The sequence below is a fragment of the Meriones unguiculatus genome, chromosome 21, assembly GCF_030254825.1.
Source record: "Meriones unguiculatus strain TT.TT164.6M chromosome 21, Bangor_MerUng_6.1, whole genome shotgun sequence".
Classification (NCBI taxonomy): domain Eukaryota; kingdom Metazoa; phylum Chordata; class Mammalia; order Rodentia; family Muridae; genus Meriones; species Meriones unguiculatus.
Window position 1 is genome coordinate 4217642 of NC_083368.1, and position 23915 is coordinate 4241556.

The 23915-nt window shown below is 39.4% G+C and overlaps 1 protein-coding gene across 2 annotated transcripts in view; it reads left to right on the forward strand.

The window, feature by feature from the left end:
- Positions 1 to 20583: 20583 nt before the first annotated feature.
- Abcg2 (ATP binding cassette subfamily G member 2 (Junior blood group)) overlaps positions 20584 to 23915 on the forward strand; it is a 114504-nt gene continuing 111172 nt past the window's right edge. Inside the window, exon 1 of one of the 2 annotated variants that reach the window (XM_060374180.1) lies at positions 20584 to 20693. The gene's annotated coding sequence lies outside the window, so the exon portion shown is untranslated. Of the gene's footprint in view, positions 20694 to 21339; positions 21788 to 23915 lie in introns of those variants that run through there. The other variant, XM_060374181.1, reaches the window with a different exon arrangement.

Sequence of the window (23915 nt, forward strand, 5' to 3'; positions counted from 1 at the left end):
TGCTGTGAGGACAGCCTTCCCTTTAATCCAATGCAGAGCAGGAGCTATTTATTTACTCATTTATTTATTTTTTTCTTTATGTGTGTAAGTTTTTTAATGTGCATATATAGCTGTGTGAGGGCGTTTTTACAGTTTGTGAGCTGCCATGTGGGTGCTGGGAATTGAACCCCAGTTTTTTGAAAGATAAGACAGTGCTCTTAACTGTTAAACCATCTTTTCTAGCCCCAGCAATGATTTTCTTAATGGCATTTATCTCTATATGCTCTGACCTTGGCTACAACACTTAGTTTAGTAGTATTAGTTTGATGTATTTTGCTGGAGAGATGGCTCATCTGTTAAGAACACTGACTATTCTTTCAGAGGACAAGGGTTCAATTCCCAGCATCCACATGGAGGCTAACAACTGTAACTCCAAGATCTAACACGCTCACATAGACTTACATGCAGGCAAAAATCAATGCACATAAAATAAAAATAATTAAATTATTTTTAAAATAGTGTATTACTTCTAAATTTATTCTCAGACAATTTTTAGGACAAAGGCAAAAGACAACCATATTCTTTGCCAAATTCCACAAGAATTGTCTCTACCTCTGCTGCTGAAATTGTTCTCTCTGAAACCTCTTGACCTGGGCATCCAGAGTCCACATTGCTCCCACCATTACTGTTTCTCAAAATGTTGTTGGGACCTTTACTTTTTCGTTTTTTAAAATTTTATCATGTATATTTATACTAAAGCCCTAATGATATGTTACACACTGCTCAACAGGTTGTGGTACAGTGAAAGGCGAAACAAACAGTGGGAGAGCTTAGAAGAGAAAGAGAATGCAGAGTGGGGAGGGAAACAAAAAGAGAATCAGAGGGACAGACAGAGGGACAGGCAGAGAGAAGAGGAAGAGAGAGGGGAAGAGAGGAAGAGCAAGATGGCAGAGTGGCAGGTGGGCTATATACCAAGCACCTGGTCAAGTTATGACATAGGACACAGGTGATGACATAAGACAGGGCAGGCCAGTTCAATTGCCTGCACAATATAACACTAATTATAAGGTTGGCTGAATTATAGGGATAATTCAAGTCCCAGCCTCAGATGGCGTTGGCAGTTAAAGTAAATCCTGTAACTTGGGATGGAAAGGTATGGGAGGCCCCTATTGAAGCTGAAAACTTTAAACCCTCAGATTCTGATTGTTTATATGGTTTTTGTTCTGTTTTGTTTTGTGTATTGTCCCCAGTATGGGATTTCACTGTGTAGCTGCCCTGGCTTCCCTGGAATTCACTCTGTAGGCTGGCCATGAACTCAGAGATCTACCTGTTATCGATTACTGCCCAGCTAACTCTCAGACTTTAAAGCATTTTTCTCACCTGAGAAAGTTGTCTGTCCATACTCGGCAGATGTATTTATGCTTCCTAGCCCTTGAAATATTGGACTTCCTTGCCTTTGATTGAGGAAATTAATCCTTCATTGTCTGTTAAACCAGCAATGACTTTCTCTGAAGGGAAAGCGAGGCAAGACAATACTGATGTCTCTTAGAGCCCACCAATAGTTAGTTGCCTCTAGATCTATAACCAGACTTAAGGCTAAGCAGGCTCCTAGAAGAAAGGTAGAGGGTAGTCCATGATGAGATGGAGACTACACTACAAAAGAGATTAATGAATTTGCTTATTCATTAAGCAGAAGTCAAAAGAATATGTGTGGGGATAGATTTTTAGGGTATGGGATAATGATGGAAGGAACATAAAACTGGGTCAGAATGAGTTTATTGATAAGGACCCACTGGATGGAGATTCTAGGTTGAATATGGAAGCTCTCATAGTTTAAAAAAAATTGTCAAAAGTTTGTTTGAATGAATCTCTCTTTAACTTTCCTATATGGCCAGTGAAGAAGACAGATGGATCATGGAGAATGATAGCTGACTAATTAATTGCAGTTGCTTCACCAGATGTGATGTCCTTACTTGAGCAGATTAACACTTATCCTAATACAAGATATTGATCTGTTAGTTATTTTTTTTTCTCAGTACTTGTCTTTAAGGACCACCAGAAGCAACTTGCTTTTAGTTGACAAGACCACCAGTAATCTTTACAGTTTTGTTGCAAGGATATGTTAACGCTCCAGCCCTGCATCATAACTTAGTTAGAAGGAATCTTGATCATCTGTCTCTTCCACAAAATTTCATATTGGTGCAACATTATGCCAACTGGACCAAGTGAGCAGGAGGTATCAACTATGTTGGACTCTTTGGTAACCATGTGGACATCAGATGATGGGGGAATAAATCCAACTGAAATTCAAGGGTCTTCCTCACTGAAATTCTTAAGAGTCCAGTGGTATGGAGGATGCAGAGATATTTTTTCTAAGAAGGGTAGATTATCGTCCCTGGCTTTTTCCACAACCAATAAAGAAGCATAACATTTAGTGGCCTCTTTGGATTCTGGAGACAACGAATTCCTTACTTAGGTGTATTACTGGCCCATATACCACGTGACTTGGAAAGCTGCTGGTTTTGTGTAGGACCTAGAACAGGAGAAGGCTCTTCAATAGATCCAGGCTGCTGTGCAGGCTGCTCTACCAGTTGGACTATATGACCCAGCTGACCCTGTTGGGCTAAAGTACACTATATTGTGTCACTAGCTATGAAAGTGTACCTCTGTATTCTCAATAGTTAATTTCTGTGCTAGCAGCGCCAGGTGCCAGCAGGGTATGTAAATCCAAAAATGGATTCTCTGAGTTTATCATGTTAAAAGCAACCTGCAAGGTGGAGCCCTCAATGTGCCCAAAAGGCAGCACCAAGAGATAGTAGGGATAGTCCCGATGCTGACTGGTGTAGAGTGAATAAGTGTAGACCCTTTCCCACTATGCTAATAGCTTTTTTTGTGTGGGAGAAGAATGTAGCTTTTCTTAAAGAGCTGCAGGACCCCAATGGGTCAATGAACAAAGTGGCCATGTATGTGTAGCATACATGGGCTCGACAACATGGACCTCCACTCTCGAAGGCTCTCCTGGCTGCTGCTGAGCACCAGATCTGCCAACAGCAGATACCAACACAGAGGCCTATATATGGCATCATTCCCCTCGATGACCAGCTAGTGACCTGGTGGCAGGTTGACTATATTGAACTGCTTCCTCTGTGGAAAGGATTTGCCTTTCCTGCATGTTAATGTTTCTGCAAAAACCACCTTATGTGGACTGACAGAATTCTTTAGATGCTGTCATGGAATTTCACCAAGTGTTTTGAGAAATACTCAGAACTCACTTCACAGCCTGAGGCAATGCAACAGTGGGCTCATGATCATGGAACCCTGTGGGCTCAACATCTTCCTTACACCTGAAGCAGCTTGCCTGATAGCAAGATGGAAAGGCCTTTTGAACAATTACAAAGCAAATTGGATGGCAGCAGCCTGGAGGTCTGGGGCAGTAGTCTCCAAAAGGGGGTATATACTTTGCATCAGCATGCAAAATATGGTAGGTTTCTCCCATAGCTAGTATCGATGGGTCTAGGAATCAACAGGTGGAAAAGGAATAGTTCCACCCAAAATCACCCCTAGTGACTCACTAGGACAATTTTGGCTTCCTGTTATCTGTGACACTGAATTCTGCTAGTCTAGAGATTTTGGCTTTAGAGCTTCGGAGTACTCCTGCCAGAAGCCACAGCAAATATTCCCTAGGCAGCTATTGTTGGGACAGTTTGTAAGTCATTCTAATTAACCAAATACATACAAACATACATACATATGTATGTATGTACACACACATATATGTTTATGTATATACAGAGAGAGAGAGAGATTCATTCTATAACTTCTGTTACTCTAGAGAACCATAACTAATATAATTGCAATTTGACTTTTGTCTCCTAACACCCCTCAAATGTTTACCTCTGAGTTTTTCTTCTGCTTCTCATATGTCTCTGCCAAGTCTTACTATAAGAATTAAAAAAAAAATTATTTTGATTCTTTAGTGAATTTCACATCATGTACACCCAATTCCACTCACCTCCCTGTCCCTCCATATCTGCTCACTGTCCTTGCAAGCTCCCCTTTCAAAAGAAAAAAATCTCACCATGGAAACTACAGTGTGTCATAATGTGTTACACACTATACTCTTCTGTTCAATGGTCACTGCAGTGAGTCACTGGTCTGGTTGGAGGCCTCTGCCCTCTGCTATACTCTCAATACTGGATCCTCATCAGGACTCCTCTTGTATATCCTGTTGTTGCTCTGTGTCATGGAGATTCTGCAGTTTTGGTTCTGCAAGACTGGTCCCTTCATGCACTCCAGCAGTTCATAGATGGGATAGATGTTGGGGTGGACTAACTCAAAGCCCTGGATCTGGGTTTAGGTGGTAGCTGAGTTGGTCAGCTCGCCAGTTCTCCTGTGCCGAAGATACCAGGGCCAGAACTCCAGCTTTGCCCAGGCGAGGGTAGGGGCCAGCTCTCCTGCCTTCAGCATCTGAAACTCGGTGAGAACAGCTTTCTAGCACTCACACTGTGGGGGCACCTCCAAGGAGGGCAAGGGGCTGGGACGTTTTTTATGGAGTGGTCAAGGGACAGAACCATTAGCCTAGGAATTTTAAGAGCATCTGATCAGAAAGACACTGAAGATAGGAGTCATTTGTTCCTTTTAACCATTAGAAGGTATCAGGGGGAAGGAACACTTCACGATTTTAAATGGCCTCATAGAGAAACCCAACAAATGTACCTCTTTCTTGGGTCAAAAGTGTTGACTCAAAGCTACAGATCTAATCTAACAGGGAATAAAATATATTCTAGAGCCATTTTGAGAGATCATGACATAGGAACACAAACTTAGGTTACCCTAAATTCATGTTCCAATATGGAAGCAGTTTCATGAAGTATTATAGCTTTATAGAATAAAAAGTCATAAATTAAGACAAGTTTAAAATAGATTGGAGGGTACATCAGAGAGGTAGGTACATGGAAATTAGGGAATCATTTCTGCAGGTTTAATATATTATTTAATGACCACTTTATCTTTGTGGTTGTGTTGTAAGCGACTATTAATATTTACTATTGGTTTATCTTCTGGTAACGCTGCTGTTAATCCTCAGCAGCTGTAAAACCAAATCACCACACAGAGACTGGGTTTTTCGTTAACCTAAAACACAATGCTGGGCAATATTTACTGCCTCCTAAACCTCCAAGCCCTCAGTTTCCTAACATTTAGATTTCCCACATTATACTTGCTTTTTGTGAAATCTTAGGTCTGGTTCATGCTCCACATCCTCCAAGATCTCCCTCAAGCTCTGCTGTCCTCACTTTCCTCTCGCCCCTTCTCCTCCCACTCCTCTCCTGCCTTCTGGCTCCTCCCCTCTTTCCTGTCCTCTGGCTCCTCCCTGCTCAACATTGTGTCTAGTTGCTTTTATTTTGTTCCTGTTTACACAAGAGTTGAGACAGGATACTTATAGTGAGTATCACAATGCAATATCGGGATTGAAACCAGAGAGTGGGGGTGGGGAAATCAGCATTTGATTAACAAGGGTAAGGCATATACATTTTAAAAGAATATTACATCAACATGGTGGTAGAAGCTTATGATCTGGTAAATTAATAAATTCCAAAAGGTTTTTATCTGCTAGTTACAAGATGTTAGTTCTGACACCAAGGTGAGACTGAACCTAGCTCAAGATTAGGTAATTAGCCTCTGGACCTACAACAGTCCTGTCTCTCCACAATACTGAAATTCTAGTCAGTCAGTCTCTGCAAACACAGCTGCTCTCTGGAAATTCTCTTTCATAGTCCTCCTTGTTCGTCAAGCATCAGATTTTTATGAGTGGGATCACGTATTATTTATTAAATATCATGTTCCATCATAGCTAAGCAGCTTATTCTTAGGATCTGATTAGATGAGGCTGAGTAGGGCAAGACACAATTTTCAGGAGAGAGGGATAGATGTTAAAGGCCAAGAAAAACAAAATCCTAGCCAGACACAGTGGTGAATGCTTGTAATCCCAGCACTCAGAGAAGGTGGATCTTTGTGAGTTCAAGGCCAGACAGCCAAGGCTGAACAGAGAAACACTGCCTCAAAACAAAGTCCTGGATCATATCAAACCATTAGCTCATGATCCAGATCTGAATTATTTTTATACTCTCTCTGACATAATACGTGTATATTAACTAGGATGAACATACCTAAAATTAAGTAATCAAGAACATAGTTTGGCTTAATGGAGTGAAAGAAATATATTTAAAACCAGAATTTACATATTTTTAATAAATAGATTGAGTTTATATTTTCCCTGTATTTACAGTTATTTGTAATACATGTTCTAACATATTTAAGTGGTTAGAAATGGGACTTTTAGGGCTGGAGAGACGGCTCAGGGGTTAAGGGCACTGACTGTTCTTCCCTGGAGGATCCAGGTTCAAATCCCAGCAAGCACCCATGCGGTGGCTCACAACTGTCTGTGACTCCGAAATTGGACTCCCTGGCACAGGCAAGACACCAATGCACATTAAGATAAAAATAATGAATTAAAAAAAAGAGAAACGGGACTTTTAAAGGAATCACCTTAGAATTGTCCCCTCTTTTTGTTTATAAAATACAAACGTTCTTTAATGACTTTTTTAATCCTGGATAATTGTACTATGAAACATTTTACATACTAATTAAAACTAGAAATATCAGTACTTAAGGTATAAAACAGCATAGATGTTGTTATTAAAGACTGTTATCTTTTATATAATTCCAAGACTGTGGTTATCTCCACCTAGAGTAAAGGGACTTAAAGTTTAATTTAAAAACTAGATTTTTAAATTATATCCAAGTTATACTATGTAATGAGAATATATATGACAATGAAAAATCTTGAATCTTTTAAATGTTACTTTTGGAATAAAATAGGGTTTTAGGGTAAGCAAACAGTCATGAAAATGCATGCCCAAATGAAAGGACAATAATGGCTTTATTTGTAACTTCTCTAAGATTATGATTATTTTATCACTTAAAAATATATCAGTGGGGCTGGAAAGATGGCTCAGTGGATAAGAGCACTGTCTGCTCTTCCAGAGGTCCTGAGTTCAATTCCCAGAAACCACATGGTGGCTCACAACCATCTGTACTAGAATCTGATGCCCTCTTTTGGCATACAGATATGTATGCAGATAGAGCATGCATACATAAAAATAAATAAATAAACTCTTTAAAATATATATATCGGTGGAATATTTAAATATCAGAAAAATTGAAATCTAAAAGTGTCTAAGAAATACAAATTGTGAGAGCGGCATTGGTTACTTGAGGTATCCAATTGTCAGTTGGAGATGAGTAGCATCTAGCAATTTCAAATCCACATGTACGTGCTCTCAGATAATGTGAGAAAGTTCGTTGTCTCCTAGAACTTTAGGTTAAAAATAGCGGAAATCAGTCCTGTTCTTTTAATAAGAATAGAATCTTTGGCATGATTTTTTTTTAACTGATGAAATTCTGTTCACCACCATCCTTTTGATAAAGATCACATGAGTAATTTAAAATTTTAGTAAACAAAGTTAAAAGTCTTTTACAATATTAGTTTACATTATTAGTTTACCAAATTTTATAAACAGAATTAAATATTTGTCCATAGTTTTATAATCACTATGTAATTCAGTAGGAATATTCTAAGTAGTGCTGAAATGAAAACTATAACTCTCATATTAAAGAGAATAAAAGATAGTTTATTCCGTAGCCATTTTAAGTGACCATGGCTCCAAAACACAGATCTAGGTCATCCTAAACTTCATGTTTCTATGTGGAAGCAGTTTCATGAAGTTTTGATAGTTTTACTGAACAAAGAAAATCATAAAGCAAGTTTAAAACACAATAGTGGACACATCCAAAAGGCAGGTACAAAGGGGGGGCGGCTGGGGGGAGAGGGTAGCTATTCTATAGGCCAAGATGCTATCTGATGTCATTCTTTGCTTTCGTCTGATTGGTTGAAGCTAATGGACTGCTAAGTCAATAGATTCTAAAAGGTTTTTTATTTATTATTACAAGATATTGGTTCCAATACTGAGTAAGGAAGGCAACAAATGGTTTTTCCAGTAAGCTAAAACTATCCCAGATAAAACTGCTCTAAAAGCCTGGCCTGTCGCTCATGCCTTTAACCCCAGCACTCAGGGAGGCAGAGGGAGGTGGGTTTCTGTCAATTCAAGTCTAGGCTGATCTACAAAGCAAGTCCAGGACAGCCAAGGCTACACAGAGAAACCTCGTCTCAAAAAACCAACACCCTACCCCCCAAAGTAGGCTCTAAAACTGCAAGATTCCAATGTCTCCACAGTACTGAAATTTTAATTGGTTCGTCAGTCTCTGCAGACACAGACTCCTTTCAGAAAATTTTCATTCATAGCCAGACAGCTTTTTTTTTAAATCTCATTCACAGTAGGCATCACTCTCTAAACAGATTTTTTTTTTTAGTTAAATCAGTGTCCATCTATAAAGCAAAGGTTTTGTCCGATGAGAAAACACAAAAAAGAGACTAAAATTTAATCATAGTTTCTTAAAGTCTGTATAGCAAAATAATTTTAAATGTATAACAATTTTAAAAAAGTCATTTTAAATGGAAGCTCAGAAGGCTGCTCCTAAAACACGCGCGAGCACACATACACACAAAACACATAGTACCTTAAATGTGTAAGGGTTATAAACACAGGCAAAGTACATTTTTTTAAAGATTAATTTATTATTTATACAACATTCTGCCTGCACACCAGATCTTACTATAGATGGTTATGAGCCACCATGTGGTTGCTGGGAATTGAACTCAGGACCTTTGGAAGAACAGTGAATGTTCTTAACCTCTGAGCCCAGCAAAGTACATTTTTAGTTTTTGTTTTCTTAACAATTTAGTTAATTGCTTGTTAAATATTTAAATTATTATGACAAGTGGCTTGAAATGGTTTTTGTTAGGAAAAGCATTTGCCTTTTAGTGTTTATGAAGCATCCAAAGTTTGCCACTTTAAGGCTATCATTTTTAATCTAAAAACAGATGAAAAATATTTAAAATACACCATTGTGATGTAACACATTAAGCTAATCTGTATACTCTAAGATGTATTTGTAAGCCTCAAAGTAGGTTTTTAAAATTAAAATTAAAAAATACTTAAGATTTTTCACTTACATAGGCCTTGCTAAAACCAAGGTCTTGAAAAACCTGTTTGGTAAAGAATATAAAATGTTTGTATTTGTGTATAGACTCATGCATATGAAACACATACAAAGGCACAGACATAAATTATCTTCTTTATTTTTGGAATAGAGTTTAGTATCCCAGAAGAACATATCCTATTGCAAGAGCAACCATCTAGTAACATCAATTTATGTCTTCAAGAAATAGAGGCCATGTTGTAGAAGCAGAACTAAGGTAAGGATCAAGGAGATAACACTGACCAGTGTGTATGTATAGCTCATCCCTACAAGCAGATTTAATTTAAAAACTGAATTGTTCCACCAAAGAAGTTTAGAGCCATCAGCCATCTCTATTATACCTATGTGTTTGCATTGCTTATAGTTGTCTTTTATCATTATTTTGTTTCTTTAAATTTTAGTCTTAGTATGATCCAAAATTAATTTGGGTCAAGTTAACAGCATTTGTTTAGATGAGCACTTAGTTGTAAGCCAATTTGATACTAAGTATATTATGAAAAATAAACAAACCTAGAACTTTGTTAAAAAGGCAAGATAAGCCTGTTTGGAGATAATAAATGTTTCTCCCCATTTTCCCAAATACTTGTGAGTTAGTAATTATCACACATAAAACTGGCTAGAATATCAGACTGTGGTTTATCTCCAAATATACATTTCCTTCTTTTTGGATACTTTCTATGATGGTTATTTTTGCTTATCAACCTGACTACATCTAGAATTAACTAAAAGCCAAAACTGTCTGGGCACAACTCTGAGGGATGAGGCATTATTATTATTATTATTTCTTATTTGGATCATTTGAAGTGAGAATATCAACTTCTAATTTGGATCTTTGAGGTGGGAAGACCCAGCCTTAATCTGGACCACACTTCTGTTGATAGCCTAAATAAAGGACACAGAAAAGGGAAGCTCCCTCACTTTCTCGGCTTCCTCCCTCTCTCACTAGCAAGCTCATTCCTTCACAGGCATTAGAGCCTACTTCTGGATTCCTGTGTATACTGAAGACCAGCAGAGACATCTAGCCTCATAGACTGAGCAACTACTGAATTATTGGACCTTATGTACATAGAAAGCCATTGTTGGATTAACAAGCTGCACTACAGCAGGTAAGTCAGTCTAATAAATCTAATATGTATTCATACTGATTAAATACACTATGATAAACATACTGACATATGTGTATATATATATACATTAATCTCATGAGATTAATTCTATAATTTATGACTCTAGGGAACCCTAACTAATACACCTTCTTATATACACACACACATACACACACATTTTTTTTCTTTTCTTCTGAAAAGTTGCCCATATATACTAGGTAGGAAATATGTGTTTTGGGCCAGTTTCATGTGCTATGTTTGGGATTGACTTTTTCAGCTCTTATCCTGAGACTGTCTTCTGTATGTTTACATATATATAAAGGTGCTAAAGAAACTGGGTGACCAGTCCCTTATATATGTCCTCCCTGGTGAGCAAACAAACTTCCTTCTGTGAATGATAACTCCTAAAAAAGAATCTGTGTAGGCAGAGGCTGGCTGACTAGAATTTTAGTGCTGTGGAGAGGCTGGAATGTTGCAAGTTCAGGGGCTAACTTTCTTATCTTGAGCTAGTTCTAGCTCTCCAGAACAACCACGCCTTTCTCACCTCTGTGTCCGAATTAATATTTTGAGACTAATAGATAAAAAACATTTTCGAATCTATTAACTTAGCAGACCACTAGCTTCTACCAATCCCAAAGCTAAGAATATCACCAGACAGCATCTAAAGCTTATAAACAATGTATGTTAAAATTGCCTTGATTTATGCTTTTCTTTGTTCTGTAAAAATAAAAAACTTCATGAAATTGCTTCCATGTTGTAACATGGAATGTTGGGTAATCAAAATGTGTGTTCCTGAGCTATGGTCTCTCATAACAGCTCCAGAATAAATTATCTCTTATCCCCTTTAACATTACAGCTGTAGATTTTGCACTGACAATTAGGGAGACCAATAGGAGTTTCTTTCCATTGGAGGAATCACCTGAATGGAAGCCAGCTACCTGCAAGGACCCATTGAGTCCAGACTGTCTGGTATTACTTTCCCAGTTGTATTGCTGGTGAGTTCTTCCCAGGACTCCAGACCTCCCTTGATTTCATTGACTGTCCATTTTGGTTTTTCTGAGCTGGTTAACTAAGACCTCATTATGATAGACACCTTTGGTCTGCTTTCAGAGCATTTGGTTTAATCCACCCAGTTTGTTCACTTGCTTTGAAATGTTTGCTTTAGAAAAATGGTCTAGACATTTGGTTTGGCTTGTTTGCTTGCTTGCTTTTGGATCTCTAAAGACATTTTAGATGCCGGCTACTTAGCTCATTTTCAGATTGTCTTTGCGTTTGAAACTCTGAAGGCATTTTTTACTGACTAACTTGGAAATATCTGGACAGATGGAGAGATCTAAAGACAACCTAAACATTTGCTACCTCCAAACTGATTTATCTCCAGGTTCTCAACCTGTAGGTCTCAACCCCTTTGGGGTCACATATCCGATATCCTGCATATGGAATATTTACATTGTGACTTATAGCAGTAGCAAAATTACAGTTATAAAGTAGCAACAAAATAATGTTATGGTTGATGGTCAGTACAACATAAGGAACTGTATCAAAGTGTTGAAACATTAGGAAGGTTGAGAACCACTGCCCTAGGGAATAATATTTTTAGATTAAATAGACAATATCCTTTAATTAAAATGTAAAATTATCTGTAAAACATTAATAACATTGGTAACTCATAATAACAAAGAACTAAAATACTACATGTGAAGTAAGTTATATGTAAAATAAAAAATTAATTTAAAAATGCTCAGTTTATACCAAAGCTAAAGACAAATTTTACAATACACTATTCTTTGTCTGCCCTTGATTATTTATATCTTATGTATCTTAGAGTTTTCCTTGAGCAGAATTTTGTCCTTTCAACTTTTTCCATGCTTACATTAAAATATGTCTTTTGTATATAAACTAGACCTAACATTTCTTTTGTCCTTAAAACCCAAAACCTCAGTTTGGCCTCTTTACAACTTAGGGAAACTTTTCAGTTGTTAAAGATGATCAAATGTTGCTATGTTTGTCCCCTCTCCAACATCCCTGGGGATTTATGTTAAGACCCATCTTCAAGCATCTTGAGTTTCCCTGTCTGTCATCTGATGATGGATTCCATTAAACATGAGTTCTGTGTTCCTTTGCTTTTTTTTTCCTTTCTTTCTCCCCCCCCCCTTTTTTTTTTTAATCAGAAACCCACTACATGTCTGAGAGCTACTGACACCAAAAATGGACATTTCTTATACCCTCCATATTCTGCTCCTGGGTCACATTCCTTTTCTGGGGAACTGCCGGAGCCAGCCAGCAGAGTCGAATGGTTCTTGAGTCGGGATTGAGGATTAATATTAATAAAATAAACACACAGCACACAGGAAACTTTTTAAAGGTCCAGACTCGACAGCCACAGCAAAAGGCAGGCTGCCGCAGCAAGCAGTGTGATCAGCAAGTCTCAAGTCTCTGCCTCCTCTGCCTCTAGCCCTCAGACCTCTCTATTTTTGAGGAGTTTCTTTTAGCCAGTAAAACATCTCAGAACAATGGTTTAATTTCCACGAGGAGCCTGAGGAAGAGGTGTGACCCTCACAAGCTATCCCACCTGCTGCCACAAACAAAAGGAGATAGATTTGCAAATTCTACCCTGCCTTTAGAGAAGGTCCAATAAAAAGCAGTCTCTCCTCTGAGATTTAAATATCAAAGCAGCTGCCAGAGGCAGTGCTCCTGACAGGGAACATCTTCGTAAACCCAATCTTTCCATATAACTAGTGTGGCAGAAACAAGGACGTTCTAAAGAGACTGTCAGTCTGATAATCAGACTGTTGAAAGAATAGAAACTCCCTAAGGATATGGGAGGTTCCCATGACTCTCATCATGGGGGAAGGAAAGAGAAGCAGCCAAAGAAAGAGTCTGCCTCCCAGAAAAAATTCACACAGTTCTGACATCTTGTCAGACCACTTTACAGGATGAGTCTGAAACGCAGAAAAGGAAGCATCAAAGTTGGGCATGACCAGAAGTGCTTAGTTGTAGAAATCCTTGGCCCTCTATTTAACCTGTATTCTCACTTCAGGACCCTACAATTGGACTTGAAGTGGGGTGTGTTGAATTTCTTTGTCCCTTTCTCCAATGTGGGCCACACTGAATAAATATCTATTTTCTGCTTTCCATTTTTATTTTGGCTTTTTTTAATTGACTTTTGAGGCAAAATGGCTATATCTGCCTTTGACTTGGGTCACAAGCTGTGATCTGCAAGTGTTGTAGGACCTCACTGGGGATGAGGACTCAGACACAGTGTGTAGCCAACTGAAAATCTTTATTCTATCCACCTGGGACCACACCAGGTCTTCAGGCATCTAGGTCCAGAACCCAGGTTTTTAAAGGCAGAGACCTCATCTAGGCATCTCAGTCAGAGCCACAGAGAAAGTACTATGAAGCAAGCAGTTTTAATAGAAGATAAGATACATACATGTTTGCCAGCAGGAAGATAAGATATCTGTTTGCCAACAGGCAGCTACTATGGATGATTAGCTGAATAGAATACAGCAGGTCGTTTTTGATGGGATTCTCCATCAAAGAGATCAGATTCTAGTTAGACCTGGAATGGCCTCAGCAAGAATACAAGATGAAGGAACCTCTGCACTCTCCATGTCACACAAATTCCATAACACTTTTGCATCCTAAGGCAATCTTAAACTTCCTCTATAAAGCAATCTGGGAGACATATCTATGCACCCACATGCATGTATTTGTGTATATCCCTCATGGGCATACATATACCCTGAGCAGGAAGGAGGGGAGTGGGAAAGAGACAGGGAGACACACACACACACACACAGAAACTACTTTAAATCTGTATGACAAGCTTTGTCTTTTGATCTGTGGTATTAATTCTTTCCCACATCCCAAAGAAATAGGGACAAACATCCTTTTTTTTTTTCTAAACTGGGTGTACCTAACTTCATGTTATTGTGTCATGTGTGACTACGATAACTGTTTTAGTATGTTTTGGGTTGTTTTCATATGTTGTTTGTGTCAAAAACAATTTTTGGCAAACTGTGGTGCCACTTCAGTTTGCCTTTTTAAAAATTTATTTTTTAATGTGATAAAATTATTTTTGCCTGCTCAATTAAAATATGCATGCAGATTCACAAATTTAAATATTGCAATCATATAACCACAATAAACACATATAAATACATATATAATACTTATACATATGTATTATATATAATACATGTATTATAATACATATATAAATATATAAATAAATATATAATACTTATAAATACATATTACTTTATATATTTTGGTAATCTAAGCATCCTGTTTTTTAATCTAAGCATCTTAAAATCCATTAAAATACTATCTTTAGGGACCTACCTGCTGCCACATCACACTTTGCAAGCAGAGGACAACCAGAGACACTGCCCCCAAATCTTCTGCCATGTACTTGGTGGCACATGGAAGACACCCAGAGCCCAGCCCCCCAACATGCCATGCTGTGCTCATGGGCAGAAAACAACCAGAGGGCCTCTATCCGCATGGCCCGTCCACAACTAGAGCTACTACAGTGGGCAAGTATGTAGTGGAGAGATGGGAGAGAAAGAGAAGCTGAACAGTTTGAGCATTATGAAGAGAGCTGGAACTGGAAACATGACAGTGCAGAGGAATAGCCTGTTGTGAGTGGCCTGACCCACTGCCAGAGGCCATGCGGGAAATCTTATGCCCATGTCTGGGTCCATAGCCATGCAGCAGCAGAGGTCTGTGTGGAAGTGTGTGGCTCATATTACCACAAAAACTCACATTGCCATCCCTGGTCTAGGCTGCTGCATGGAAGAACACTTAGGTCCAAGAGCTATGCAGAGCTGTCCCCGCCCCTCACTGGCTGCTGCATTCTGTAGAGTTGGTCCCACCTCTCACCAACTGTGGCATTTGGGAGAGCTGGCCCTGCACCTCACCTGGGTAGCACAGTAGAGATGACCCTGGAGGCGGGGGTGCAGGTGACCCAGGCCCAAAGACATGAGCTTAGGAGAGCTTGCCCAAACACTGTCTGCCATGAAGTGGCATGGGCACAAAGGAAAATTCTCCTCCTGTCCTCAACCCTCGCCCTCGCTGTCAGAAGAGATGGCTTTGCAGTCATGAGAGTTGGAGAGCAGGCCGCGTACCTCACCTTGGCAGTACAGTAGAGCTGGCACTAGTGGGTGGGACAGCAGCAGCATTGTGTGAGCTAGCCAGGGCAGTGCTGAAGAGCTTCCTCTCTGATGCCAGGAGATCTGGCCCTCTGGGCTACTACACAGACCCTGATCCAGGGCTTTGAGTTGGCACACCTCAACACCTACCCCATCAGTGAGCTGCCAGAGTGTGTGAAAGGGCAGGTCCTGCAGATCCTAAGCTGAGCTTCCACAAGGAGATGTTTCCTATGCTTTGTTTTGTTTTATTTACTTTTACTTTTATTCTATTTTGGGAGGAGTTTGCAAGGGCAGAGGGCAGAGATGAAGGGAGATGAGTGGGACTGAGGTGCATGATGTGAAACTCAAAAAGAACCAATAAAAGGTTTAAAGATAATAATATCTTTGGGAATATTAAATGTTTCATAAAGCTTAAAATACTTATTGTTTTATAAAACACCGTTTGTTGGAGTCAAGATTTCATTAAGCTATAAAAGTTAATAGCATATGCATAAATTTGATCCGGATTTTCTTCCAAAACACAATCTAAATATCTATGCTTATATAGATTTTATTTCATTTACATAGAGAATAACATAAAATGTATACTATTTCTTCAAAACATTATTAATATAAAACTTAATTTTATTAATTTTTTAAATTTTAGCAGGACCATATGCAAATTAATAGTTTTACATGTTTACTAAAAAACTCTGTGATTGATTCTTTTTCACAATGAGGATTATAGGAAATATAATCTAAACAATAATAACATTCAAAATCTTGGTTCATTAAAATGTATCTTTTGGGGGGCATTGAGATAGATAGTTTCTCTGTGTACAGGCTGGCCTCAAACTCATAGAGCTCTGCCTGTCTCTGCCTCTGGTTAAAGGCTTAAGCCACAACCCACCAACCAGCTATTAAAATGTATCTGATGTATGATTATGTACATATAAACAGTAAATATGTTAATATGGCTTTTGTTGTTTTTATAATATATGTTGACATAGAAACCAGAGCACTCACCCTAAAAGGAACTCCATAAAATTTATTTTGGAGACATTTTGAATGAGCATGGCTTTAGGGGTAACCAAAATCTATGAAACATTCCATGTTTCAACATGAAAACAGTTTCAAGAGTTTTTATAGTTTTACATATCAAAGAAAGCTGTAAAATCAAGACAAGTTTAAAATACATTGGTGGGTACTTCAGTGAGTTAGCTACAGTGAGACTGGAGCGGGTTGGCCATGACAGAAAGGCAGGCTGCCAGAAATGAGAATGAGAGCTTTTGGCACCATTTCTTTGTTCAGAGTTTTCTCAGCGAGGGCAGGGTTGGAGGGAGGAGGGCATATAAGGTTCCCAACTTGTTCAAGGGGGAAGCAGGGATTCCAACCGAACACAATTAGCCAAGATTAAAAATGTAATTAAAGAATTTGTGTCTTAGTAATAAGATAACAGGGAAGGATAATACTACAGTGACTTCTCCCAAAATCCCATTTCTAATAATTTAAATATGTTAGTTCCTTTATTACTAATAACTGCAAGTACAGAGGAAATATAAAGTCAGTAAATTTTGTTTGTAGATATGTTTTCTTTATTTGTTACCTTCTCTCTATTAGGCCAAACTGTGTTTTTTATTTTAAGTATAATCATCCTAGTTAGCATTATGTCAGTCAGGTAGAGAGAGTATAAAAAAAAAAATTCAGATTCAGATCATGAGCTAGTCGTTTGATATGATCCAGGATTTTGTTTCTTAATGGCCTTTACCAGACATTCCTCTCTCCTGAAGACCATGTTCTGCCCACTAGCCTCATTCACATCAGATGCTAGGAATGAACTTCCTAGTCATGAGGGAACTTATGATATTTAATAAAAAATATGTGACATCCTCATGATCAAAATGTGATGCTTTGCAGACAAGGGGAAGGCTGTGGCTGAGAGACTGACTGATTAGGTCTTCAAGAACATGGACTGATTGGAATGTTACACACCTAGAGGCTAATTAGCCTTGTTCTGGTTAGTTTTAGTGAGCCATCCTCCAAATAGCCATCCCTTACCCTGCTCTGTGTCAGAACTAACATTCTATAGTAGATAAAACCTTTTGAAATTTATTAACTTAGCAGACTCCTAGCTTTCACCAACCCAAAAGCTAAAAATATTCTTACCTTGCTATAACCACCTTTCTAAGTGTATTCTAAATTTGCCTAAATTTGATTTATGACTTTCTTTGTTCTGTAAAACTTTGAAACTGTTTCCACTTTAGGACATAGAATCTGGGGTAACCTAATTGTTAGGTCCTGGAACATGGTCACTTGAAATGGCTCCAGACTAAACTGTTTGTAATTTCCTTTAAGATGAAAACTATGTTTGGTTTTTGTTGTTCTTTTGTTTTTTGTTTGTTTACATTGCTGTTCTCATTGTCTGTGAATTTCATTCTTTGGATTGGACAGATAAGAACCCAAGGGCCACTGACTCAATGGAAGTTTTGTGAGACCATGGGTGTCTGTCTCCCAAAGTCCTGAACTAAAGCTCTTCTAAAGAGAGAGAGATACAGCTTCTGTTAAGCTCAAAGACTGCCCACTTCTTCTGTATCAAGCCTCAACCTTTTATACCCCAGCATGAGAATCCTGGGGGAATTCCATTTCTTTGCTAACCATTTCTTCAATAGTCTGATAGCTTAAGAATGGGGCACAAGTTTCTCTGTAGAAGATGTTTGCTCCTACTATTAGGCCCAGCAAGAGCCTAAATATAAGAAGCTATGAAGAGAACTCAGGAAACTAATCATCCATCGATGCAAAAACGCAAGAGACTCTTCTTGACCATTGCAATGGGGTCACCCCTGCTGGTCAGCTAGGAGTGGCACTGGGAGACAAAGACCTTAGGTTTTTAAAAGGCAAAAGGCAGGAATCTCCTGGGGTTGCTATCTTGGCAATTTAGGATTGGAGGAGGTGTTTAACTTTTAAAATAATTGGTTGGTTCTGGGCACCCTTAGGTCCAGTCAGTCCTGCCGTAAATATCTGATCTCCAAGTCAGTTTGGAATTTCTTGCCACATGAGGTATAGCCACAGTTAAAGATGGGAGAGTAACTAATTTATCCCGTGTCTATTCTGAGGAATGGGGGTTACAGGCTTTGGATCAAAGGTCAGGAGCTATGCAGGAGAAGGATTGGGGTCATTTGGCCCGGTTTTCAAACAAAGCCCATTTCACAGGCGCCAATCGGTGATTTACTCTTCATTTAGTAGGGATCTCTGCTTGTTCTCTTCCTTATCTCTGCCCTCACAGATGGCTGGTGGCAGGAACTTTTACATTCCTTGGCTCTCTGGAGAAGCACTAAAAGGCTTTAATTAACATAGGCCTAAAACTGTAGGTTATAAGGCAGTTAAAAGAAACATAGGTTACAAAGTTAGTCTGATTCTTTCACTACCAAGACTGCCACATTACTGCATGATTCCAAACAGGATGGAGGAGAAAGAGATGCTCACTTTTCCTTTTTTTTTTTTTTTTCTTAAACACTGTTTTCAAATTTCCTCCACTCTAGAACCGTTTTTTTTAAGATTTATTTATTTATTTTATGTATATGAATGCTCTGTTTTCACACACACCAGAAGAGGAAATCAGATTCCATTACAGATAGTCATGAGCCACCATGTGGTTGCTGGGAATTGAACTCAGGACCTCTGGAAGAGCAGTCAGTGCCCTTACCCACTGAGCCATCTCTCAAGCCCCCTCACTTTTCCTTTTTACTAACAAATCCTGGCAGCTTAAAACCTTACTGCTTGCTTGTTTTCTTCCTTCCTCTCTTCCTTCCTTTCTTCCTTCTTATCTTAAAAAAAAATTACATTTTTTTGTTTATTATGTGTGTGTATGTATTGGTGTACACATGTCATGTACACATAAGTTGAGTCAGAGGACAACTTGTGGGAGTCAGTTCTCTTTCTACCATATGAGTGCCAAGTGTTGATCACTCAGGTCATCAAGCATGGCCAGAGGTAACTTTATCCACTGAGCCATTCATCCACCACCTTTCTTTCTTTTCTTTTCTTCCTTTCTTCCTTCCTTCCTTCCTTCCTTCCTTCCTTCCTTCCTTCCTTCCTTCCTTTCTTGACTGGTTCTCTTTCTTCCTTCCTTCCTTCCTTCCTTTCTTGACTGGTTCTTTTTCTTTCTTTCTTTCTTTCTTTCTTTCTTTCTTTCTTGACTGGTTCATTTGTTTTGTGTGTGTGTGTGTGTGTGTGTGTGTGTGTGAGAAAGAGAGAGAGAGTGTGAGGATTAAAGGCATGCATCACCATACCCACTTTAAAATAAATATTTTGAATTAATTTATGTATTTATTGTGTATGTGGCACACACACTTACATGCTTGCACCAATGTAAGCATGCCACCATTCATGGATTGAGGTTCTGCAGAGCATTGACAGAGCACAACAGTTTGGGGGTCTCCTTTCACCTTGCTTTGTTCTGCCCAGTTTGCAAACCCCAAAAGACCAGGAATAAATAGACTCCGCTGTAAATACATGAGGTTCTTTTTATTATAAATCATTACAAGCTGCAGCTTGGGCCCACACCCACCACCGCTGAAGCGGTGGGAGCCGAGCGCCCTGTGCTCAGGTTAGTTGGGTGATTTAAAGATTCTGGTCCCTCTCAGCATGCCCAAGGCAGGAGTGATTCCTGCCTGCAAGCATCTATTGGTCAAAATGCTACATTTTGAATTGACTGGCAATAGGAAGGTCCCCAGACCATTAATGCTCCTGACTGTGTGTTGACAGAACAAACTCCTTAGTCCTCAATGATCTGCCTCAGTGTCCCCTGCAATCACCAACCTGAAATCAAAACTCTAACAGTTTGTGGGCTTGGGGGAAGAGGAGTACAGGAGTGATAGGTTTTGCTGGTTATTAAAAAGGGTTTGCATTAGAGCTGACTATAGTGAGCTGGTAAGGGCTTAGTAACTGTCCTGAACATTTTTTCCTTTGTTTTGGATTATGTATAGTTTTGATGCTGCAGCCAGGAATGCCTGGCAGGAAAGAGAATTCTAAAGACATGTGAGCCTTTCTGTTTGGCTGTCAGACTATTGAAACAATGGACCCTAAGAAATTACATTTTACCCAAGAATCTCATGCTGGGAGAAATAAAAAGCTGAGACCCAGCCAGGGGAGGCACTTAAGAGCCTGACAGAACTCTCTTCCAGAGAGAGATTTACAGCTACTCAGATGACCTTGTGGGACAGTGTGACGCAAAGGAAAACTTGGAGCGGAGTTAAGACCCTGAAGCTTGACTAAAGAGGGTCCTCTGAACCTCTTTGCTCCTCTGTTAACGGTATGATTCTCCTTTGCCTTTTTTTTTTTTTTCTTCTCTTCCGTTTGGCCGTTACTGCGAAAGAGTGGCTGACCCTAGCCTGTTACGTCGCCAGAGTGCAGGCTCTGGCCTTAACTCTGGTAACAATACGACGCTATATTAAGCAGCTCCGTGTTGTAGTAAACGACCTTTCGCTTTTTGTATCACTGCTATAAATCGTGCTCTTTATTCTCTGAAAATACATTAAACCGTTATCTTTCCACCCTCCGCCATCTGAGGTGTGTAACTTCAGACATCTTAGAGTTCTGTCATCGCAGCCTGACCAGCCTTTCATGGTTTTCCTTTACGAAAGGACACTCCCGCGCAGCTTGCCTTTCTTCTTTAAGTCTCTGGTGGGCCTTGCAGTGAAACCTAACTCTGTTTTCGCTTTGGTTTCCTTTGCTTCCCTTTCAAGTGTATCATCTTCCTGCTTACGCTTTTTTTTTTTTTTTTTTTTTTTTTTTTGTAAAAGGCAGAGCCTTCGAAGGAGAACCCCTTTCCTTAGGGCTAAAAGACAGGAAGTTTACGAGAGGGAGGGCAGCGGGGGCGGGGGAAAACATTGCTAGAATAGGTTTGTACTTGTTCGGTTCTAAAATACAGTTGCTGTTAAGGCAGGAGATGCTAATACCTAGAGCACAAGATACAAAAAGAACTCTGGCTAGATTCCCTCTCTTTTTCCAATCTCTTTGCTAACAACTCCAGGAAAACGTTCCTGGAGTTAGATTGTCTTCATCTTCATTTTGAATCCACATTTCTTTCTAGATTCAGGATATCCAGCTAGCAGAGATTCATTACTTTCACCCTGAAATTAGTTGGAGAAATTTATTAATTTCCTCGAAGCTACATTTTTGGAAAGTCCTGATTTTTGCCTGTTTCTTGGGGCAAAACATCCTAACATTGGGGGTTGATAAGTGTTCCCCATCCCCGCCCCACCCCTCCCTGTTTTCTCAACAACCCGGCAAGCAAGAGTGGACACTACTCTTGGGGTGCCTTTTTGTCTGTGTGGCAGGCACAGACACTAGCTGAAGTCTTTGACCAGTGTGAAAAATTGCTGGATCTATTACTGCTGGACTGAGGTATGGGCTCCTTTCCATTTAATCTCTAATCATACCCAACTGAGGTAAGTTGTCATTTTTGTTTTCTACTGTCAGATCAACCTTAGGGACTTGTGCAAACCATGCAAATTTTCAATGAACTATACTCCCAGACGTATTTTATTTTTATATCTTAATGCTGAGGAGAAATTATTATTCTTTTGATTTGTGCATTGAAAAATGTGATTAAATCTGTACATTTTACGTTTATCCTAGAGTGACTCTAGGATCTTATTAAAAATAAGATAAGATGATAGGGGTTAAGAGTAATCAGAATGTGTTGCATGTATGCATGTAAACAGCGAAGAACACATTTAACTAGTTAAAGAAATACAGACAGGAACTGGGGAAGTAGCTCAGGAGTGGGGCACGTGCCTAGCATGTTTAAGGCCCTGGGTTCTTTCTCAGTGCAGTGGGGCAAGGGAGGAGGAGTGGAAATTAAAACCAGCCTGTTGTGAGCTGGAGATTCTGTTTGTTTTGTTTTAAAGACCTGTTCTCTGGCTGGCCTCAAACTGGCGATGTAGGCCAGGCTAGCTTCAAATTCACAGAGGTCTGCCTGCCCATACCTCCTGACTGCTAGGATTAAAGACATGCACCACTGCATCCTGCTTTAAAAAATATTTTTTAAAGATTTATTTATTTACCATTTATACAATATCCTGCCTACATGTGTGCCTGCAGGCAGAAGAAGGCACCAGATCTCATTTTAGATGGTTGTGAGCCACCATATGGTTGCTGGGAATTGAACTCAGGACCTTTGGAAGAACAGCCGGTGATCATAACCCCTGAGCCATCTCTCCAGCCCATCTTAAAATATTTTATCTAGGTTTTGAATTCAAGGATTCATGTCTGATAGGTCATTATACTACCTCTGAGCTATATCACAAGGCCTTAGATTCTGCATTTTTTAAAACCTCCAAGGGACCACTGCATTGAGTTGCTGTGATTTGTATGCCAGCCTTGAGTAACAAGGGTTTTTAGCTCTCTAAACATTTTGCTTTTTAAGAAAGGGTTGGAAGGCTGGGTGTGATGGTACATGTCTGTAATCCCAGCACTCAGGGAGGCAGAGGCAGGTGGATCACTCTGAGTTTGAGGCCAGCATGGTCATCTACATAGCAAGTCCAGGACAGCCAAGGCTACACACAGAAACCCTGTGTCGAAAACAAAACAAAACAAAATAAAAAACAAACAAAAAATGAGTTGGAAGGTGCCGACAGGATGATGGGATTTGGCTGAGCACATGATTAATGTAGAGCACTGAAGAAAGAAATGTCAGACAATATCCCTGTCCTGGTTGTTCTTATTTTGATGAGTTGTCTTTAAGTTTAGAAGTTTCTGTTGAATAGTTCCTAGATGCAGTAAGCTAGGTTAGTCAAGTTAGAATGTTGAGTGTCTCCTTTTATTCTATGTTCATCTTTGAGCAAAGCCTTTTCTTCTCCACACATCACACATTTATTTAGTGGTCTATGGCTGCTTTCATGCTACATGACCAGAGAGGAGTGATCAGGACAAAAGTACATGCTTAGAACTCTGAAAATATCTACTGTCAGATCTTTCACAGCAGAAGTTAGCCAACCATCCATGATGGGGGCAGAATTGCTGTCCATTCTTCAGGTCAGTCGGGCTATGACCCTGGCACTGTTTTTGGCACTGGCGATAGAAGACTGAAACAGAAACCCCTGCTTGTTTGAAGTTACCTTATAGATAATAAACAAAAGGAAAATGAATATATGATATATAAAGGTTGTTCAGGAAGGCAAAAGGAGTTTTAACAACAAAAGTTAAGGACACATATTTGAAAGAAGTCTGAAGAAACTGTCTGAGAGTAAAGCAAAAGGAGTGGAGGAGGGCATGGGTGCAGCTTGCTGGAGAATCAGCCAGGAGACCAGTGTAGATGCAGTAACCACTTTATGGTTCCCACACCTGTGCATTTGGTTGTATGCAATAGTTACTGCTGGCTTAAGGCAACACCCCACATTGCCCTTTAATGGCGCCTTCCACTGGCTCATTCACTGTTCGATGAAGTCAGGTTTTTATATAGTGAATGTTGGAAACAGGTGAGTATTTCCACACCTCCTTTGCCACATATATATGCCTGTGACGAGAAGCA